At 39.1% G+C, this 11,599-nt stretch overlaps 1 pseudogene; it reads left to right on the top strand.

Annotated features, from left to right (window-relative positions):
- The first annotated feature begins 5,601 nt into the window (after window positions 1-5,601).
- LOC147447874 (uncharacterized) lies at window positions 5,602-8,226 on the top strand (annotated as a pseudogene).
- Window positions 8,227-11,599: the final 3,373 nt, after the last annotated feature.

Genomic DNA, 11,599 nt, shown 5'->3' with positions numbered 1-11,599 from the left:
AACTCCACTACCTGGACCTATGATCGACATTTTGAGCACATGTGGCTGCTCTAAACCTCCAAGCTGTCCAAGAAAAAGTACACTATGAATGAAATGATACCTACACCTGCTCTTGAGGTCTAGGACAGCTTCCAAACCTTTTGCACTGAAATGCTTTGACCTCTTGGCAATCTCTAAGATCCTCTCTATTCTTCGCCTATTAGATAGAGGAGTAATGGTATCAAGAAATTCTGAAAACTCTCCATCTTCAATAGTGTCATTTTTGCCAGCAGTTTCCATCACTAGCTTATCTATTATCACATCTTGGGTAGCAACACGTTCTAATTGCTTGGCAGTTGTGAAAGGATCCTGGTTTGCTTTAGTTTGCAGAAGCGAATCTATCATTTGCTCAGCAGACCTATTATTTCCCTGAACACAAGGGTGCTTATGCTCTCCCATATGAATAGCACATCGAGTAACTCTTTGCTTATCTTTTGGCATGTTGCAACACAAAAAGGCATTTGACTGCAATGGACACAAACCACTGTCCCTAGCTCAGGTGTCAATATTCCAATGGAAATAACTTTAGAGAGACGACCACGCCATTGTGATTCATTATGAACTCTTGCTCGCAAATAGAAAGGACATGCATCATTGACACAACGGAGATGACCTGAACACCTACTGAAGCGAATGGCACCAGGAAAGCAATCACTACTACAAGTGACATATTCTGTCCACAAATGACAATCATGACGCTGCTCCATGCCAACCATTGTATTGTCATTGCTTGTTGGTCGCAATTCAAATGCAACATATCCATCGTATTGAGCAGGAATCTCCTTACATTGAACAATTTCATTAGTCTTCTTCAAAGTAGAATGAAGATTGTTTTTATTGGGCATTGATCGAATTATATCCATGACACTGGTCTGATTCTTTGTGACATCACTTGAACCAATATCCAGAACTATTGGAGAAGCTTCACTTCCCGGGGAGCCTTGATGTTCATGAAGAAAGTGGCGCACTTCATGATCCAGTAAAAAGACCTCTTCACTAGAACCTGACCTCTAGGATTCCATTTTTACATGTTCCCCATTCAATGTTAATGGGTGCAGAGTAAACGAACTGATAAACAAGCCAAAACCTTCTCTCACTGACTGCAAAGGTAATTCATGGAATCTGTTTTCAAGAAGTAACAAAAGTTTCTGACCACGAACTAGACCATAGATAGTAATCTGACGACCCATTGAAGCTGCAATCCACTAGAATGACACAATAGCTTTCAAATATGACGATTCCCTTTTTAACAAATCTAAATATTTTTTTTAATGTTTACAAAAATAAATAAAAACGATTTAATATAAACTTTAAATTTTTTTACAACAAAAGCGTTTCATGATTCTTATGCAAATGATTATTCCATCAGGCTCTGCAATAAATGCAGAATCGCACATTGCAAATGATTATTCCATATCCTGCCCGCAATTCAAGACACATGAGTGACGATTTTCTTTTCAACATATTTTTTTAATAAAATATACAATTAGATTTAATATAAACTTTTTAAAAATCAGCAGCGTGAACATTAATTAATGATTGAAAATTATTAAAAATTAAAATCATGAATGCACCAACAAACGTCGTTCAAGACAAATAACTACTCCACCAACTCAAAATCACTACTCCACTCTTCTGGTTTATTCTAACAAATGCCTTACCCCATTCAAGATCTCTAGCTTTCCTAGGAGAGCTTGATGTGAGCGCACATTAATATGCAGTTCTGGAAGCAGCTCTCAAATCTGCAGCAGAGCGCACGTACATTAACATGCGGTCTTTGGGAGCAGGTGTCACAACAACTCTCAAAGAAAGACCTCGAATCCGTTAAGCTCTCAAAAACAAAAAGCTAAGCAAAGCGCACGTTAACGTGCAGTCTTTGGGAGCAGGTCTTTGGGCTCAAATAGGCGCAGGTCTCAAAGAAAATCGGAGCAGTTCTCAAAAAACAAAAGCTAAGCTGAGCGCACGTTAACGTGCGCTCTTTGGGAGCAGGTCTTTGGGCTCAAAGAAAATTGGAGTAGTTCTCAAAAAACCAAAGCTTAGCTGAGCGCACGTTAACGTGCGGTCTTTGGGAGCAGGTCTTGGGGCGCAGAGTACCACACAGGCTCAAATCGGTGCAGTACTCAGCAGCTCTCAAATCGGTGCAGTGAGCTCAAATCGGTGCAGTGAGCAGGTATCGGTAGTCATGATGCAGTGAGCAGGTATCGGAGGTCTTGGGCAAATCTCAGGACTGAGCAAATCTATTGGCAGGTCTCGGCAGGACTGGGCAAATCGTGGCAGGTCTTGGCAGGACTGAGCAAATCTCGGGACTGAGCAAATCTATCGGCATGTCTCGGCAGGTCTTTGGCAAATCTCAACAGGAATGAGCAAATCTCGGTAACTAGCATGGGTATGTGAGTTTGTTACTTACTTTGATAAAAATTTACGTTGATTAAGTGGAAAGCGAGCCTTTGTATGTACTTTGCCATTATTGAGACATCCTCACCATGAGCACCATGAGCACCATGACCCTTAATGCACTCGTCAAGACAACTAGAATGTGTGAAGATTTCTCTGTGATGGTTTTCAAAGATTTATTTGTCATGTGTCCTTGAAAGAATGAGCCCAACAATTATATGATTCTGTTTAATGCCCGAGTAATTTCTGTAGTTGAACTGGCTCATGAACTACCTCATATCCTCCTACCTTCGGGCTATACTTCGAGATTGCGAGATTGAAAACATTTGGCCTATACTTCAATCTTAATCATTCATGGTGTGCGTGAGGTCTCTTGAGGATTTCTTCAACAATGCCTTGATTATTTGGTGTCCAAAACACCATTTCAGCATGGCAAAAAAAATTTATGGGTGTTTTTTCCTTGATGTCTTCTTTATTTGGTTAAATGAGGTACTTACCTCATCCTATCTTTTCTTGTATATAGGCCAGTTTATGCCATCTCTTGGAAATTTGAAACTTTTGAATTTTGAGTATTTGTGTGCCGGTTGTGGATTTTGTCTACTTGCTGCTATAAACTAGCTTTAGGTGCAGGTAAATTATATATAACTTTACTCTAACCAACAACATTGAATCTAGGATGTTTCTAGGTTACTGTATTGGGAAATACGGAGTTCATTTGGATGTTGGAGAATCAAAAGCCTTAATGATTCCATATCGTTCTTATCCCAAATACGATGCTGGCATTTATGCATGTTTCAATTTCCTCCCAAATAATCTAATAAGCACCCATTTCTATCAACTATGATGATTTTGTGCAATTCTGAATAGGTGGACTCACTATTAAATATTTTCTTAAAGAGAAACTTCACATATGATATTAAATGTGATATAGAATGATATAAAATGCATGAATAATCAACTAAGAGCATTCATGGTGAGCGTGCGGTCTCTTCAGGCTTTCAAAATATGGTTATGAGTCTGAGTTGCACATGCAGGCGAGAAAGCACCTGCGAAGTCTGAGCGTTAGAGCATCTGTCATCCGAGTATCGACGCAAAGCTTGCATCTCCATGCCAACATCACCAAAAAATCAGAGAGGAGCAATGGCGGGACGTAAAGGACGCCCTCCTGTTAGGTACATTTTCTCACCATTTTTTGATGTCATTATTATACATGTAGAGGTGCCCGTCGATGTGCATGCCTAAAAGCAAATTGTATCAAAATTAATGTATATATTTTTACAAAAGAAAATTGCTTCTAGAACTACCCGTTGACGAGAATGTTCGTAGCTTGCTAAATTTTATTTGTGTCTAAAGACCTGCATGTTAAAGTGCATGGTTAAAAGACAGTGTTTGATGTATATATATCAAAATAGATGTATATATTAATGTGCTAAATAAAAAACTTACCCAATAGAAAATTGCTTTTAGACCTACCCGTTAACGTGAATGCCTAGAGACTATGTTTACATATGAAAAAAAGCTTTCAAATCATCCAAGCTTGCTAAATTTCAGATTAATTAAAATGTCAATTAGTGTCTAAAAACTTGCATGTTAACATGCATGTTTAGAGAAAAGTGATTAATGTTTCAAAAGAGATTATTTTTATTTTTTATATTCAATATTAAGAAACCCTCATGTGAGGTGTCCATTGGATTATTATATTTTTTGAAATTTTGTTCCACATTCAAAGGAGGTGCTGTCCAAATATTTTCAAAGATTGATTGTGTATTTTATTGAAGGGAAACTTAAAGACCTGCATGTCAACGTGCATGTTTAAAACCAATGTTTCATTAGAGAAGCATAATATATTGTTGTATTTCTAGAATTTGTTTTTATGCACAAAAGAGGTTCTAGTCATACATGTTACATGTTAGTGTGCATCTTTACAAGCAATGTTTTGTTGGAGATAGTATTTATTTTTTTTCTTCAATCTTTATTTTTTGTCTCCTCCAATGGACTATGTAAAGATTTTGTTCTATGTAAAGATTAAATTCTGTTTGAAACATTGCTTATAGACATGCATGTTAACGTTCATGTTTAAAGGCAATGTTTTCATTGTTAACGTTCATGTTTAGAGGCAAGTTTTCATTGCTTATAGACATGCATGTTAAAGTTCATGTTTAGAGGCAAAGTACAAATTTTTTCAGATGTTGATTGTGTATTTTATTTGTAGTCCATCTCGTGGAAGATTAAAGAAAAGTCTACGTAATAAAAAGTCTACACAACCACTTGAAAGTAGTGAACATGTGTCATTAGTGTCAGTAACAGAAATGTCAGAGTGTCATGGCATTGAAGAGGAAGAGATTCACTCTGTGGATGTTGACCAAGGGTCTATGCACGAAATTAATGACACATTGGCTCCTGAAGAAAACGAACTTCAAATTATCCCTTGGGAAATGCGAGATGAGGTAACTGCATCAGAGATTGACGAGGAGCAAAATATTTTTATGCATAGAGGTGCCGATGTACTTCAGACCACACGTATGTTCAGTTGCTTCGACTGTCCTCCTATACCATTGTGTAGGTTGATTCCATATGCTAGAGACAGAGGTTTAAGAGATGATTTAGGTGGATTAAAAATGGCTTTTGCAAGAGAAGGATATATGCAAGAAAAGGGAGCTTTCATTGTTTCACTTTGAACATTTAAGAGAGAGCAAACCATTGCTACAGGTAAGTTGAAGCTTCTAAAATTTGTTCAGTGAATTTCTATTTTAAAAATTCTTTTTGAATTCACTAATTTTGGTTTCTTGTTTTGAAGATGATAGACCACATGTTTAATGTTTGGGAGGGCAACCATCGCACGCTTGCATGGACTGAAGCTATCAAAGAGAAGTTTTCCACCTCAAAGGAGAGACATTGTAGGGTCCTTTGTACTATCACAGATCCCACCAAGGTTCCTGAGATTGCATTGCTAAGTAGCTTGCAACGAATGAATGTGTGAGTATCTACTAAAGCATATATCTTGTTGTTGAATACTTTATTATGGAAACAAATCAATATGGGTTTTTGTAGTATGAACATGCATGCTTTGGTGGCCACTCACATACGGGATGAGATTGTGAACACCAATCACATATGTGCAGTTGAACATGAAAGCTACCTAAAAACTCTCCCCGAAAAAGACCAGAAACTAATTGCATCTGTGCGAAGAAAGTATGCTAAAGGTGCAGAACCTTGGTATCCACTCACACGACGCTACCTTGGCATGCTAGTTTATGATGTGAGTTTTTTTTTTTTTTTTCTTGCAAATTATTTTTAAGTCATTTGAATAACTCTTAGACAAATTGGTTTCTTTTTTAGATTCAAATAACTAAAGAGAAAGAGTCTAGATTGACTCAACTCAAGCAAGGAATGCCTGTAGAGGATGTGAAGAAGGAGGAGAAGAGCATTCATCGTGAGATAATACATAAATATCAAGAACGCATTGGAAAGGTACACTTCACCAAATAATCAAGCAATAGACATTGTGTTGATTGTTGTTATGGATGTGAAGTAAAACTTCATGCTCTTTGTATTGTGTTGTAGCTCTTGAATATTTTGGATCCCAATCTTGGGACAGACTGGTTGGCAAAGATTATGTCACTCAAATGGGGACATGACAGCTGGGCAACTTTAGAGAAGCTAAACTTGATTGCACTCCATGATGCCCCTATGCAGAATAGAATCCAATGGGTTTCATTACTCGAGTTTGATAGGATCACAAGAACTGCTTTTGGTTTGAAGAAGGGAGATAATTTGCTTCGACAGTGAGTATGATTTACTAGTTATTTAATGTTTGGCTTGCTTTGTCTAAGAAATAATATTTGTTGTGGTGTTTTGCTTTCTTTAAATTTGTAGTTGGCTACGTAGAGAGGGATACCTTGCTCGTGTCTATGAGAGAGCAACACAACTTGTTTTGGACAATTCAAATGTGCCAGGAGGGGCACCATTGCCACATGAATGCACATTGGGGTTCTACTTTGATGAAATTAAGTTTGAAGCTAGGCATTTTATCTATCCTTTGGAGGTTTCTTTGGAGGCAAAAAGCAAAGATGTAGAGAAACAAGCACTCAAGAAAGTTGATACTTTTCGAATGGCAGCTCAATGATTGGCTTACAGATTTGTAACAATTTTGATCTTGCTTTGTATGTCACTATCGAGTCATGTGTTCAGTGTTTTTGTTTCTTGTTAGGTTTTTGTCGCTTTTGGCTTCAAAGGGGATCTTGCCAACTCTCCCATTTGTGGTGAGACAGTGGGCATAGACTGCGTCAAAAGACACATATATGTACCCCCCTATCATGCCCACTTTGACAACATGGGAGAGAGATACATGTCCATGGTGGTTAGATATGGTGCACGGTCACATCCTTGAGGGAGAGAAAGAGCTTCGAGAAACCATGCTTAGGGATGCAGCAACAGAGGCGAGACAACCACCACTTGCTACTTCAGAGGCGAGACAACCAGGTATACTTATGTCATTCTTTAACTTTTATGTTTTCATGCTGTTGATTCTTGTAGGTTCAAAAACTATTGTATATGTCTTTTAAGGTGTCCACTTGTCTAGTGAGAGGATGGAGACTGTGGTTGATACCACTATTGTGGAGGATGTTCTAGAGCATGGTAAGTGTCGGAATTTTTATTGTCGACGACTTTTATTAATACTTTGTGAAAAAGTTCACATATCATAAATATGTTGTCGCAGACTCCTTGGGCTTGATTGTTGTTAGGAGGAGCATACAATTTGTCTATGTTTTGGAGTCTCCTTTGCGTTACCCGATGCTTTCTGTTTATACACGATGTATTGCTATTGTTGGCGATTACATTTCTATCACTACAAACTATAGAGAGGGTACTCGCAATGCATCGTGGAATCTTGTGCATCAACATATGTCTCGAGCTCGCTCAAGCGGTGTGCCATACACTCGTGGGGGAAAGTCTGTTTCATGGGCTGCAGATTTTGTCTTCTTGGATCTTCCTTTTGGTGGATTACATATTGGTTCTTCTTCTCCATCTCGTTGGGATATTTCCACTGAGGAGCATGTAAGATCTACTATCCATTTGACTTTTTCTACACTTGCAGATTCTGGATGGCTGCTCATTATGGCTTCTACTGCAGGTATTTGTGTTGTGTTTGATTACTTGCATTAATATTATTTCATAATATCGGTAGTTTTTTCTTACAAGAACCTATGAATAGGAGAGGTTATTGGATGGGTGGAGAGGTTTTGTCGTGCTTCAGAGATGGTGGTACATCGTCACATTATAGTGCTCCATCATAGTTCATATGGATATGTTGAGAGTTTATCTGGTCGAATTCAGGTATTGTTTTCACTTCAATATTGTATAGTTTTGTTGAGGCTCTTTCTTCAATGTTTCTTCAATGTTGTGGTTTTGTAATTTGATTTGCAGTGCCATGCTCTATGCTACTTATGGTACACAGGATTGGGATGCAGCCAGCATGCTTTGTGGTTGAAAGAACCACTATGTTCTCTCGCTTGGGTATCCAGTCTTCAGATTAGTTCATGACACACCATTTTCCGGAGCCTTCCTTGGCTAGATCAGGATCACGGATGCCTTGGCGGGGTGAGATGCAACGGAGCCAGGCTTTTGTTGCAGTTGCTTTGTCGACGTGGAGGTATTTGTTTGGAGCTTGGGTGTGGTACAACTCTCATTTTGGCCGCATGCTTATCATCTGAACGAGCATGTGCTGCGCTTGACACCGATGAGTCTCTTATTAGAGACTATGTGGTTCCCTTGCTTTTCTCTAAAAAGTGAAGCCGAGAGGAGGCATCTACCTCTCTAGATGTTGAGGATGAGGGTGACATGCCATCGCGTGTCGACCCTTATGATGACTAGTGAGACTTCGCTCCTACTATGACATTGACATTACTTTTGTGTTTTTGATCTTTATGTTGTGTTTCACTTTTTGGCATTTATGTATCTTGTGTAAGAATTATGTCTAATGTTATTAGATCCATAGATTAAATTTTGATTACATGCATAATAACTACCTATACTTTTGTTTGTTTGTGGAAGTGCATTGCCGATTTATGTAGAGGCAGCGGCTCAAAGAATGACGAAGGAATTGAGATACGACTTTCGTATCTGTGAAACGCGTCATAAACGCAATGTTTTTATTGATGACGAATGCGACTCTTCATAGAGTCTAAGAATTATTAGCGAGTGCTTATGATGTAGAGTTTAAGTATTGACAAATGGACATATCATTCCTTCTATGATTTTGAAAGTGAATATTTTGAAATCCTCATGTGAGGTGTCCATTGGACCATGGTTAGTTTGAAATTTTCTTCATTTTACAAAGGAAGATTTGTCCAATTTTTTTAATGAAAGGCTCTTGTATTAATGATTTGACAACATAATTTGTATTATGGAGATACTCTTAGGCCCAATATCCAAAAACAAAAGCAAGAATGAAACAACAAGCTCGAGAGTTTGAAACAAAACCCAAGAAAACAAAGGCACCTGGGCAGCATAAAAGTGGAGAGCCTAAGTGGACCAAGGTAGAGAGAAAAGAGAAGTACAAAGAGCTTAAGAAAACACTTAGGGAAGTATGGAAAACAGAAGTAGAGAGTGGCAAAGAAGAAAATAAGAAGAATGAGGATAAAATGAGTGTGTCATCCCATTACAGAAAGTTCACCATACAAGACAGGAAGATAGTGATGACACAACCTCTCCAAGAGTGAAGGGACAAGGAGTCTTACGATGGACCGGAGGATGCAAAAAAGATAGACTTGAAAGAACCAGGACAAGAGCCACGACCAGCCTAGCAGAGGAAGAAAAGCTCATAAGCCTTCTCAAGGTTTACAAGGACGTGTTCACTTGGTCATACAATGACCTGAAAGGAGTAGATCCTACAATATGTCAATACAATTCCCTTAAAACCTGATGCCAAGCCTAACCAATAGAGACCATACACGTACAATGATACATTTGCTAAGCGCATCAAAGAGGAGATTGATAAATTAAAAGACACTGATTTCATCTATGAGATAGAACACGCCGATTGGGTATCACCCATTGTGGTAGTACCTTAAAAAAATGGTAAATTACGAGTTTGTGTGAATCTAAATAAGGTCAATGCAGTCACGATAAGGGATAACTATCCCTTTCCTCTTACATACCATGTCCTAGAACGAGTGGCAGGCAAACATGCATACTCCTTCTTAGATGGGCTCTCAGGTTACAATCAACTTGCGATTGCCCCTGAGGATCAATACAAGATAGCATTTGCCACGGAATGGGGTATATACACATATAGGGTGATGCCTTTTGGCTTGACAAATGCCCCAGCAACATTCTAGTGATTGATGGTACATACTTTTAGGGAGTACTTGAGAATTTTCTTGGAAATTTACATGGATAACTAATCTGTACACTCTCTCTTGAAAGAGGAACATACCGAGCACCTTAAAAAAGTGTTTGAGAAGTGCAAGACTTATCGATCTGTCTTAACTAGGAAAAATGCATATTCATGGCTTAACATGGCAGAATCTTGGGACATGTTAGGAAATATGACGTAGTTAAATAGATATTTGAGTAGATTACTTAATGGAGAGAGATAGATTTCACACACAAGAGATTATAGAGTAGAGAGAGAGAGAGAGAGAGAGAGAGAGAGAGAGAGAGAGAGAGAGAGAGTACACACGATATACGTGGTTCACCCAATGTGGGCTACGTCCACGAGAAAGCAGCCACTCAATGGCTTTAGTACTTCAAAACAAGAAGTAGTTTACAAAGGGATTATACCCTTAATAGAGCTCCCACCTTGCTTCACTCTCACCACCTCACACCCACCTTGTTGCATCAACTTCACACTCTAAAATGTGTGTAGAAATGGCCTCCTTTTATAGGCCAAAAGGGCTGCCCTCTCTCATGAGAGGCAGCCATGTGTAGCCGCCCTTGTGTAGATAAGTCCAAATTGGACCCTCCAATCTACCCATGTGTGGCCACCCTTGAGAAGACAAGTCCACTTTTGAATTCGGCCACCGGCCATTGACTTCCGACCACCGGTCAACCGACCAACCGATCGGTCGTTTTCCGACCACTTTTCGGCCGCCGTCCGGCCATAATATTCAGGCTCGAGATTGGCCGTGAAAATTTTGGTTTTCGGCGAGTGATTTTTATTTTGGGCGAGTGATTTTCCTTCAAATACGATGGCTTCTCCTCATAATGGGGGCCTTACAAATGTGCGTTTTTACCACAGAAAATTACAAGGGGTAAATCAGGCTCCATACTTAACAATCTCCCACTTGGAGACTGATCTCCAAACCAAACCTATGACTGCTTTCCATCCTGGATTCTTATCCTTGAATGTTGATTGAAGATGAGAAAAAGCTCAACTTCTCCTTGTTGACCACCTTTGTAAACATGTCTGCAGGATTTTCACTTATATGCTTCTTCCTGGCTTTAGCTGTCCCTCTTCCAAAAGAGTGCATATGAAGTGATATCTCACCTCAATGTGCTTTGTCCTTGAATGCAAGACTGAGCTCTTTGCAAGATGGATAGCGCTTTGGCTATCATTGTACAAGAGACAATTGTCTTGTTTGAATCCAATCTCTTCTAAGAATCTGTGAAGCCACAGGATTTGTTTGCTTGCCTCCGACATTGCTCAATACTCTGCTTCCATGGTAGAAAGTGAGACCACTTTCTACAGCTTTGAAGCCCAGCTTATTGCTGTGCCTCCAACCATGAAGACATAGCTAGTAGTGCTCCTTCGAGTCTCTTTGTCACCTGCCGTATCTGCATCAGCATACCCTTCTAGAAAAATATCAGTTCCTCCAAAATACAAAGCATTTTTTATTGTCCCTTTTAGATACCTAGGTATCGACTTCACAGCTTGCCAGTGTTCTTTACCTGGGTTGTCCATGAACCTACTCACAACTCCCACTGCATGTGCAATAGTTGGCCTTGTCCAGACCATAGCATACATTAGAGAACCTACCGCTGCAGCATATGGAACTTTAGACATATAGGCTATCTCCTCTTGTGTCTTTGGACACATATCCTTCGTTAGTTTAAAGTGACCAAACAAAGGTGTAGAAACTGGTTTTGCAATTTGCATTGCAAACCTTTTCTAGTACGTTCTTGATGTAATCCTCTTAAGATAGCTTTATTGTCTTTTGTCCCT

This window comes from Adiantum capillus-veneris, chromosome 11, assembly GCF_014529385.1.
Source record: "Adiantum capillus-veneris isolate H3 chromosome 11, ASM1452938v2, whole genome shotgun sequence".
Taxonomy (NCBI): Eukaryota; Viridiplantae; Streptophyta; class Polypodiopsida; order Polypodiales; family Pteridaceae; genus Adiantum; species Adiantum capillus-veneris.
This window is presented reverse-complemented; position numbering and strand designations above follow the sequence as displayed.